Genomic DNA, 12,219 nt, shown 5'->3' on the forward strand with positions numbered 1-12,219 from the left:
CTTAAGTGCCTAAAATATTCCTTTTGTTACAATACCAGGGGTGGGTGATCGTGTGACAACTAACCAAGATTGTAGGCTAGATCAGATCATAGCAGCTTATGAGGATGTTGCATCTGCCCATGCTGGTGTGGCCACTACCATCTCTCTTTTACAAAAACGCTATTGGCAGAATGGTGTGTACAACAAACAGTATGTCCTTAGATGTGACATTTGTCAGCAAATTAAAATTCTACCATCAGATGCCCACCGCAGACACCCCTCCTAATAGCAAACAAGTCTACGCAGTGTGTGTACCAGGACCATTGCGGTCCCTTAAATTCAGATGGTGCATACAAATACATTCTATGTGCAGTAGATTCTTGCTCCTGATTCCTATGGATGTGGCCACAACGATCCGCCGTTGCTCAAACTTTTATTAAAGATTTGCAAGTATTCATCGGGACATATGCAGTCGCAGCATTCCACTTGGACCATCGGGACATATGCAGTCACAGCATTCAACTCGGACCAGGACCCTGCTTTTGCCTCTAGGGCATACAGGGATGCCATGGGAACAACAGATGTTGCGGTGCATATCTCTTCACCCTAACATCCCAAGGGGAATTTGGTAGTGGAAAGTTAAAACCGGGACTTAAAGCAATCATTAACAGGTAGGGTACTAGGTTCAGGTTGTAGTTGGATCCATCACTTGTATGGAGTCCAGAGAGCATTAAATAATCTGCATAGAAGGTCTTTGGGAGGTTAAGCACTCTATGAAGTCCTGTTCAGCATCCCTATGTGGTCCTAGTGTGGTGGTTGCAGAGACACCTTTTGACATAAATAAACGTGTCACTGTCTTGCAGCAATCATGGCAGTTTCATGATGAGCTTTCATCAGCACATGCCGCTATCTTGGGAATGAGTGATTTAACAACACCCACATGCTAGATTCCAAAAGTGGGAGATCTAGTTTGAGAAAAGACACCTGTGAAGGAGGAGTTTGGCCCATCCTACCAGGCACCAGTGCTGGTTCTTGGAATACATGGTACCAGAACTGCCATCCTTCACCGCTGCCCGGTTCCAAAGACAACCAATTTGTCTCCACTGACCACGTCAAATTGCATCATGTGGGCGATCCTACACAGAAGACCAAGAGGATTCCTGGGTAGGTTCCTTGCCCGTCTTTCTACCATATAGGATATACCGCTTCAAGCATTAAACAATGTTGAAATTGTTTTCCTGAGGTTGGAGAGGGAAGAGAATGAACTTTTGTTGACTCCTGTCACCACTGCATCAACAAGAAATGTCAAAATATTATTTTGCAGTTTTCCAACAGAACTCAATGGATGGTATTGTTTATGATGTACCACCTTTGGATACATCTACCAGTTACCTTCCACCAGCACCGGCTCCAGTTTTTGCACATACTGCTTCTGGGTACTTTGCCACCATTGATAATTTGTCTTCACATTCTCTGGCACCAGCTTTTGCACCACCACATGGTATACGTACGCTTTTTAACTGGCTTAAACACAATTATTTGATTCGCCCATGGTACTATCTGTGGATCATATTGACACTGCTTGCCTCCCTTCTATGGATTGGGTTTGTTATTGTCTTCTTTTTGCTGATACATCAAATCAAATCAAATCAAATCATTAGCATTTTTAAAGCGCGCTACTCACCCGTGCGGGTCTCAAGGCGCTAGGGACAAAGGGGGTGGTTATCGCTGCTCGAACAGCCAGGTCTTTAGGAGTCTCCGGAAAGCGGAGTGGTCCTGGGTGGTCCTGAGGCTGGTGGGGAGGGAGTTCCAGGTCTTGGCCGCCAGGAAGGAGAAAGATCTCCCACCCGCCGTGGAGCGTCGGATGCGAGGGACGGCGGCGAGTGCGAGGCCAGAGGAGCGGAGGGGGCGGGTGGGGACGTAGAAGTTGAGGCGTCTGTTGAGGTATTCCGGTCCCTTGTCGTGGAGGGCTTTGTGTGCGTGGGTGAGAAGTCGGAAGGTGATCCTTTTGCTGACTGGGAGCCAATGCAGGTGTCTCAGGTGTGCGGAGATGTGGCTGTTGCGGGGTACGTCGAGGATGAGGCGGGCTGAGGCCTGGACATGCTGCTGTTGACCTAGTGGATGAGGTTTTGAAGCAGTACTTGTCCTTAAACAAACTGAAGAGACTTGTCCCTCGTGAACATTTCTGTTGTTCCAGTTCCTGGTGGGATTGTTTGTGATAAAGCACCTTTTGATATATTTGGTACTACTTAAATGATACAAATTCCATAGGTCTCAAAAATTCTATGAATGACATTATTATACCTGGGGTTGTTTCTGATGACTGGGATGTAAAAACAGTTTATTCTATGCTTTCTGAGCTTCAATATTATACTGTGTTTGAAAGTGAAGATGTATATGTGAACACAGCAAATTATGGGGCGATGTTCCATTACCATCATTACGGACACCATTATTTACATCAAGCTAGTTCTCCAAGAGTAGTTTTTAATTACATACAATAGGAACATTGTCCGACTCCACCAGTGGGGAGTTCCAAAACATATGTTGAGAAATTCACTTATTTTTCCGAGAATGATGTTACAAAAGCTGCGTCCTATTTTTTCAAATTACCAAACTTGAAAGGAAGGAGAATACTGCTAATCAACACTTCCAACATGTTTCTTTGTGTCCCAGTTGGCCATGCAAGGCTATGAATATTGGAAAAAGTCAATTGCCTTAAAAAGTGTTTGGGGAACAAAAGATTGGCAGATACAAAGGCTAGGCAAGGAGGCTTTATTTAGAGCATGTTTAATTCAGTTGCAAAAAATCTTGCTAAATGACAATATTCAGCACACAACTTGCCTTGGGTTAGCAAGAGTAAAATAAATGAATGTGCCCAGTAGTCCCACTATAGCTAAATATGGAAATTGGTAAAATATTGTGAACATCACAGAAGTACAGCTCAATTGTTGGGTTCAGAATGGTACCTTTAATTTCAGTCTCAACAGGGAGTTATTGTGGCCAGTAGACATAAATGTTTGTCATGCACATTTTATCAACTCTGCATGGGGTTTTAAAGCGAGCAGACCATACCCTCATTACATCCTCAAACAGCACTCAGGTATTGTTACTACATATAGCTTGGGTAAATTATGTCAGCAGTGGTTGCAGTCCTCCACACTAACAGCTTCTTTCTGAAGACACTGACTTACAAGGTTTGTTAGTTCAAAGAAAATCACGCTCTAAAAGATTCTCATATGCAATATATAATAAAAATTGGAAGCTTTCACAAATGGAAGCTGCTGCACGTTTAAGGCAAATAGATAAGGAAAATTTAGAGAAAGCTTTAGCCGTTGTCGACAATGGTATGAGCACCCTGTCCACTCATATATAAATGTTAAGGCCACTTGTATATACACATAAAACAACATTGTGTCATCTGCTATTGACATTGTTCAAAACAACATGTCATTTTTACACCATGGACAAAGCCAGCTTAGGTCTATATGCAGTTCAGTTGGACTTTACAAGTTCTGAAATCTGGTTGCATGCCCTGGAAGCATGCTAACTCTAAGGAGTTATTTGCCGCATTTAACCTCACACGTAAAGATCAGATATTGGCTACAAAGGAAGCTAGTTATACAATTCTTAATATTGAGAAATTAGAAAAGTTGCCTTTTACTGTAGCAGAAACACCGTCATCAGTGTGGCTAGTACATGAAGTGATCTTCCTGCCAATATGGACATTTCAATTCACTTCGTATTTTAAACACTTTCCTGTTGGCAGATTTGAGCAGTTAGGAGATAGTTACATTCATGAGGTGTGGTAGTTACACTTTGATTTCAAATGTTTTAATGACGGCAAGGAGGTTTTTTTCAGCAGAAGGGAATGTGAATCTTCTGTCAGCCATTCTATGATTTGCAAACAGGTGGCATTGCATGACGTATGCAATGCGTCAGTAGTAAACTTAGCTTGCTACTTGAAGGGTGTTCCCATCCCTTTGATTCACCCAGTGTTTCACTTACTTTCGAATGGGAGTTACTTGTTGCCGAGTGATCAAATCTGTTGTGGGATGAGGTGTCGCAAATGTGATTTCCGTTTCTCAAATAGTGACCTGTTGTGGAAATGTACTTTTCCCTCCTATGCATGAGATAAAAGTAGCAAATTTGTGGCCTCAAATTGCTACTTATAATGTAAATTTCGACAAGCTGACCAGACTAAAAGCACTTTTGTTTCTAAAACATGTGGCACTTACATCTGCCTGTGAAACATATGATCTACAAGTGGAAAGGTTGTCTACTGAGATGCAGTCCCTTTTAAATACAAACTTTCCAAGACACTTTGGTGAATTGGTCAGTCACTTTTTTAATGCATCTAACACTGCAGGGAGTGTACACTTTTTAAGGCTGCAGGATCTGGATTTGTCAGCACCTTCCAGACTGTGTTTTGAGTCATACCTTCAGCCATACACTTTTTCAAGTGTTTTTGTAGATTTCATGATTGTGTCAGCATTAACTCTCACATAGGAGAGAAAAGCTGCAGATAGTTTTGCACCTTCTATGGTGCCACCATGTAGATGTGTTGTCCAAATTCAGATCAGACATCCAGCAACAAGCCCGCTACATATAGGTTGCCAGGTAATATTGATCGAAATTTGCTGCTCCCGGGCCCCTGCCATCCATGGGGTGTCACAGTTTGGCAAGTGACTGCCTCCCCAGAGTAGGTCCCCCAGAAATGCATTCAATGACCAGAACCTCTGAGGAAGGTATAAGGGTAAGTTGGCAAAGAAATACCTTCCCCACTGCTACCAGAGTAAGAGTTCTCCAAAACACCACTTATCTTTTGAGCACCATGGCTGCCCTGGTCATGTTATCAGATTCCAAGATAGTGGAATGAAGTGTGGCGAGGAAGCAAAACTCTCATAAACTTAGCCTTGCCCTTGTCTGTATTAATACAGTTTGGATTGCTACAGAGTACATTCTAAAATGCATAAAAAATATGGACATCTTTAACAACCTCACTGGTATAATTTATGGAGACACAAAACTAGGTATCGGAGTGGACAGAGGCAAAATTGTGATTGAAAATATCTACGTTGGGCCTAACTCTTTATCAAAAGCAGTTTTGCCTTCTATGGTGAGGGAACGTTTAAGTTTAATTCTGAAGATGAAATTGGGAACAAGCTGTATGTCTCTCCTTCATAGATGATATAAAAACACCTTATTGACCTCTGCTGTTTGCTTAATGGTTTTTTAATGGGGTTTTTTTCAGGGGAGAGACAGATGTAATGGTGATAGAGAAGCATGTATGTGTGGTGGAAAAATCTTCCTAGTGTGGCAAATATGCTGTGTGTATTCAGACTCTCTTTTGCCACCTCCGGCCCTGTATGCTTAAGTGAGGTGTAAGGTCTCTACTCTTTCCAATTCCTTTTGTGCTTTCAAGGAGGCTTAAACCGTGTGACTTTGAATCCTAGTGAAAGTAATGGAAATTAAACAAGAGTAAAGTGAGGACAGCCTTCATGGCAGGTAATAAGGCTGATCTATGGGAGGCATTTCACTTGTGTTGAAAACAAATATGAGTCAAAGGATTGTTTCCAAATAGGAGTGAGTTGAGAGGTACCGTACAGTGTTCCTTCTGACCAAGGAAAATACCTACAGGCAGGGCCATAGCTTCAGTGGGGTGTTTGGGGAGTTACACTCCTCTAATAAATGAATTTTCTGGTAAATAGGTGCCTATTAAATATCATCACAATTTTTTACATACATACAGACAAAAACACACACACTTTCTTCCTTTCTCTGTTTTGAAAGTCTTCAATAAAGGTTGGTAAGTTTACAAAATAATGTGTTTTCCCTCACTTAGTACCCCTACAAATCTGCATTACTCTCCTCCCACTGCCCCCGAGCCCCTCCCATGCACCCTGCCCTCAGGTAATGTGTTTTGTCAGTGATTGTTAGAAAATGTGACGCTCCCCCCACTCCTCCACCCCCAGTCTTACTGACCAAGCTACGCCCCTGCCTACAGGAGGATCACTGACGCCAGGAGAGATACTAGTACAAGCCCTGTGCAGGAGCAGCCTGACCACTAACTTCACTGTTGATCAGCATATCCATCCTTTGTAGCACCACAAAATATAAACATACGTAGTGCAGTGCAGGACAACTTTGGTCTCCAGAATATTCTAAATGAATTCTAGTCACTTCATGAAAGTTTTTTATTTTTCAGAAAAATACGCACCTTCCCACTAGGATTTATTGAACCACCTCAGATGTCTGTTTCCTTAAAAGCTCTCATGACTCATAATCCCCCTCAAACTCCACAACGCTCTCATCACTCTTTATGACACCTTTTTGTTGGGCACACTGCAGAGCATACTGGGAAATCTCAGAAATGCATCCTTTGAACTCTACTGGCCAAGCAATGTCCCTGTTCATGAATGAGTAGCCCCTATGTGGCAAATACCATGTCCACAGTGTGACCTGCCACTTGTGTTGTGTGCAAGCTGGAAAGGGTTGAGTACTTCTTTGACATACTTATCATCCTTAAACTCTTACCATAGGCTGAAGTCCCCCATTATAATCAAATTGGAAGCACTTTCAGTGGTATACCAGCTTCTGCATTGAGGTCCATTCTACGCCCCATTCATAAAACAGCGACATTCTAAGACCAATGGCACCATCTAAAAGCCTTTGACCAGCATGGAAGATAACATTTTGCTGTCTCATATAGCATGGGTGGAATATGAATCTCTTCTTGCTTTGATTCCCCTCAAATCAAACAGTCCATAGAAAACACTGATAATTCTGTGGCCATTATAATGATCATAACAAAGGTTAGATTGTTCTCTCAATCTAACCTGTATTTAAGCTACACTGATAATGTATGTTTATTCCACACGCCAGAGTCAAAGTGGGCCACATTTGGACTCAATAGACCTTTCCTCATCTTATAACAATTTCATACTAATGCCCGGGTCAGAGCTCTTCTGATCAGGGACCTATCTAAATCCAAAGTTTATGCAAAACAGTGCCTCACAAAACCTGTCCTTCTGTCTTTGGCTTTTGTGCTGCAGTTCTGGGAACCAACAGTTTCTATCTCGGAAGCCTGGCACTTGAGGTGCCTGATATAAACAGGTGATGCCTAAGAATGGGTGAAATTTTAATTTCATCAGTGAAAACCCAAATTTTACATTGATCAACATTTCTTGAAATTCTGCAGTTTGCAATTTCTAGTAATAGTTGCCTAGAGCAGAGTAGTGAACAGAGAAAATGTGTTGCAGAGCGCCATTTACTGTATGAGCCAATCTACTGCTAGTATTTCACAATGCTCTTTTTTCATGAGGTATTTTTTGAAAGCCAGGCTAGACACTAGCAAACAACATTTAGGGTCTAATTTAGATATTGGCAGCAATGGTCCCACTGCAGTTTTTTCGTTGAAAAACCCATCCTCCGCCTTGGCAGTCCGTCCGCCCGATTTAGATGTTGGCTGGACCATAGGCGAAAGACCGACTGCGTCCCGCCGACTCCGCCAGGAATCTCCAGCCACATCGACAGCAGGATTGGAGATAGGGGCTGGTGGCGGGACTCCAGCCACCATTCCCGCTGAGCAGATTATGATGTGCTTTCCTTCCAAGTCAACTGTGGGGTGTTACCTCCACACCTGAGTTGGCAGATTGGAGACAGAAGGGGCACAAAACCTACCTTTTTCCACGTTTCCATTTTGGACTAGATCCGACTGGACATCACCTGCCATCACTACTGCCACTGGACCACAGAGGGCACACAACTCTGCCTTCGCCGGACTTGAAGGTAGGGGTTCTGCATGAACTGTGTACAATGTGTGGGCACTGCACATGAGCACAGGACCTCTGCAGGAATATACACACCACAGTTTTTTTTTCCACAATACCTCTGACATGCATATGTCGGGAACACATTTGTGTCAGAGGTTGATGGGGCCACACTGGTACAAGACATATATTGCACACATACACAATTGTTAGTGTGGTGTCAGTATTAATTGCCAAACTAATACTTGCATCACAATAACGATAGCATCACACTTGTCAATATGTCTAAGTGTACAAATTGCAAGTAAACCTGTACCTTTGATATTGTGAATCCAACTGTGAGTCAGTAGGTGTATGTGTTTTGGATTGGCTGGTCGAGGCGGAAGGAGCTGGAGTGGGTGATGTGGTTGTGTCTGTATGTGTGCCACTTGCATATGGGTCTGCTGTTTGTTTTGTAGGTTTGGGTGTGTGTTGTGTTGCTGTGTGCAACACACAGTTGAGTGTTTTTGTGTGGTGGTTGTTGTGACATGTGTAGTTGTGCTTGTGTGTGAGTGTGTTTGTGTAGATGAGTGTGTAGTTGTGGCAGTTATTGTGGTAGTTGTGGTTGTGTGCGGGTGCAGTGTCAATAATGTGTGTGTGTATTGTGTCATGGATATATGGCAATGTGTGTTTTTGGCATGTAGGTATTTTGTCGTGTTGGCTTGGCAATGGATGATAGTGTGTATGTAGTGCATTGGGTAGTGTGTTGTGCAGGTGGACACATACGGCAAAGGTATAGTATGTGTGTGTCACTTACCTTTATTCCATAGCCACTGCCATTGTACGATATCCATTGGGTCCAGTGACTGTGTCCCTCTATCAGCAGTCCGCCACCAGTACACCGCATACAGGAGTGTAGCATCTAAATAGGGTCAGTGGGAACCGACAGCCTGACGGCTAGGTAGAGCACTCTGTTGTGGCGGTCTGTGGCTCAGCCGCCATACATCTAAATACAGCGGGTGGAACAGTGTCAACTTGATGTCTGCGGCAGATTGGCGGTAATACTGCCAAGATCTAAATCAGGCCCTTAGGGACAAAAGTGTGATTTCAAGAAACTTCCATGAAATTTTGTGTAATTTACATGAAATTTTAAAAAGTTCATAGTAAGAATTACACAATTTCACACACCTCTAAATTGATGTTATTTTTTACACAAAAAAGACAAGCCTCCAGAATTTATTGGGCAGGATAAATAGTTGTACCACAAATAACAAGTTTTCTGCCAACTTATCATAAAAGAAACATTGTTATTTGGCAAACATAATAATCCTAAAGATTGTTTCCTGTGTGACACAAAATTAGAAATGGTACACATTTAAAAAATATATATATATTTTTTTATTGTTTTCAATCATAGACATGTAACATGACAAACCAATACAAATGTCAAGAGGCATATTGTTGAGCTATTAAATGTCAGAGCCGAAGGCATGTCTTTGTAGAAATGAACAAACATACACTTCCTCATCTATCTCCCCCCCCCCCCCCAAGACCTGTTGACTCCCCCTGTCCTATTTTTCCTACCCTCCTGCCAACCATCAATGAGTTATGTCTTCTAGAAGTTTCCCACAGGCCCCTGATCTTTTCGAAATGGTAGGGGCATCTCCTTGCCTGGTATACTAGCTGTATTAAATCACATCCCTTCGTGTTAACATTAAGGCCATGTTGCAGAAAAGAAGAGAGCAACAGTCATGGGTTTGTTCTCCCGAAATACCTAGGGACACCAGTTGCGGGGTGAGCATCACCTATCTAGTACTGCTGAGATTCTTTGGGCTCTAGAAAATTTCCATATCATGTGTATCAGGGTACCTGAATCCCCTTACGCATTGACTTTTTTCAATCCTCCCCATCCTGAATAGCCATGTTCTAGTGTAATATGCCCTGTGGAGCAACTTTAATTGGATCAGACATAAACCTGCCCTGATTGCTATCTCTCCTGGGTATCAACATGTCATCTCCCAGTCGTCATCCTCCAATCTACCTAAGTCACCTCCCCATTTCTCTCTCAGCACTTCTTATGATCTGAGGCTACTTTGTAGACGAATGGAGCAAATTTGGTATATCATGTGACTCATCAAGGGGGTCCCCAGCACTCTATAGTCTAGTGCTGACTCCTCTGCAATGTCTGTCAGAAGGGCCCCATATCCTCGTAATATGTGTCTCAGTTGCTGGTACCAAAGCAATTGGCTCCCTTTCTGTTCGTATGCCTCTTGTAACTATAAGAAGGGAATCACATCTCCATCACGCCAGACGTCTTCTAGTTTCAAAATGCCCAGTGTGTCCCATTTCTATAGCCCTCTATCACCCGCAGTTTGCTAAGATGATCTGAGGCCCATAGGTGGTCCCCAAAACGAATTTGCACCCCCCAACCTAAGGCTTGGTTCACGCCTCCATACTTTCACAACAGTAGCTGTTGGTGGTGAAATGGAAGCCATCCCCCTCCCCATAGAGCCGGCAAATCTAGCATTCTAGGACCACTGCCCTTCTATCTGGCAGCAGTGATGACTCTTGCAGTGTAAAGAAGGCTCGGTCATTAATACTAACAACTGCACGGCCCAATAGTGCAGTCATTGGGTTGGTGGGGCAATCCCCCCCCCCCCCACAATCACACACAGAAATTTGAGCAAATAAATCATCTTATATAGAGGTGCCAATTCTAGTGGAGAAATTGGGAGTTTCCTCCACCTCCCCACATCACTTCTATACGTGTCTAGGACTTAGATTAGGTTTTGCTGGAAAAATAGGTCCTGCTCCGTTGTTATGTAGGTCCCCAGACATGTGAATCATCAGGGCTCCCAGCTGGGGGGATATCTCCATTCCCGGTTGCTTGCGATCCAAAAAGTTCAAGGATGTGCAGCACTCTCGGGAGGGGATCACTCTGGGTCCAACAGATATAACAGGATATCATCCGCATAGAACAAAATGACGTCCTCCCACGCAGGGTGCCATGGAGGACCGTGAATCAACACATCCTTGAGGATCCATGTGTTCAGTGGGTCACTCGCTACTGCTATAACCAGGGTGATAATAATTTAAAAATATTTGGGTGTGACAATGACCCCTTCGCAAAACCAGCAGTATCATTTAGAGACGTTAATTATAAAGATTATATAAATTTACCTTCTAAAAAATGACATATCATCTTGTTGCTTTCCTCTTAACTTGTTTCTATCATTGTTTAACCATTGTCATATGGGATGCTGTCCTGTTTCGGAGACATTGACAATCCGTATGTCCTGAGGTCCTGATGTGCAACAGGATGTGATTGATTTTTTCACTAAGTAAGTCCTCACATTAATTAATGTTCAAGCTTAGTCTTAAGTTTTGTATCTTGTTGGACTGAAAGTAGCATTAATGGGGCCGAATCACAAAGACATTTATAAGAACGAGAAACAGTACTCTTGTAGCACTATTTCACTCCTGAAATGTTTTTGTGAATCGTCCACAAAATATCTCAAATTTGAATATTTAGGGAATATATATACTTAGTAAAAATAAAAAGGACTGATAAATAAAGTGCAAATTGAATGGATTGTACCCCTGTTTATTTTTAGTAATAGGGAGGTGTACATTTCAGCGCCCATTCCCAAAGGCATTTATGAGCATTTGAAGTAGAACACAATATGCTTCACTGGGTGCATAATAGTTAACGGGATACAAACCCGGAAAAAAACCTCAACTCCTTATAGGTTGCTTAAGCATATATAACCAGGAAGTTGTGACATACTGTTGTCTCTACAGGGAGTGCAGAATTATTAGGCAAATGAGTATTTTGACCACATCATCCTCTTTATGCATGTTGTCTTACTCCAAGCTGTATAGGCTCGAAAGCCTACTACCAATTAAGCATATTAGGTGATGTGCATCTCTGTAATGAGAAGGGGTGTGGTCTAATGACATCAACACCCTATATCAGGTGTGCATAATTATTAGGCAACTTCCTTTCCTTTGGCAAAATGGGTCAAAAGAAGGACTTGACAGGCTCCGAAAAGTCAAAAATAGTGAGATATCTTGCAGAGGGATGCAGCACTCTTACAATTGCAAAGCTTCTGAAGCGTGATCATCGAACAATCAAGCGTTTCATTCAAAATAGTCAACAGGGTCGCAAGAAGCGTGTGGAAAAACCAAGGCGCAAAATAACTGCCCATGAACTGAGAAAAGTCAAGCGTGCAGCTGCCACGATGCCACTTGCCACCAGTTTGGCCATATTTCAGAGCTGCAACATCACTGGAGTGCCCAAAAGCACAAGGTGTGCAATACTCAGAGACATGGCCAAGGTAAGAAAGGCTGAAAGACGACCACCACTGAACAAGACACACAAGCTGAAATGTCAAGACTGGGCCAATAAATATCTCAAGACTGATTTTTCTAAGGTTTTATGGACTGATGAAATGAGAGTGAGTGTTGATGGGCCAGATGGATGGGCCCG

The sequence above is a fragment of the Pleurodeles waltl genome, chromosome 12 (assembly GCF_031143425.1).
Source record: "Pleurodeles waltl isolate 20211129_DDA chromosome 12, aPleWal1.hap1.20221129, whole genome shotgun sequence".
Lineage (NCBI taxonomy): Eukaryota > Metazoa > Chordata > Amphibia > Caudata > Salamandridae > Pleurodeles > Pleurodeles waltl.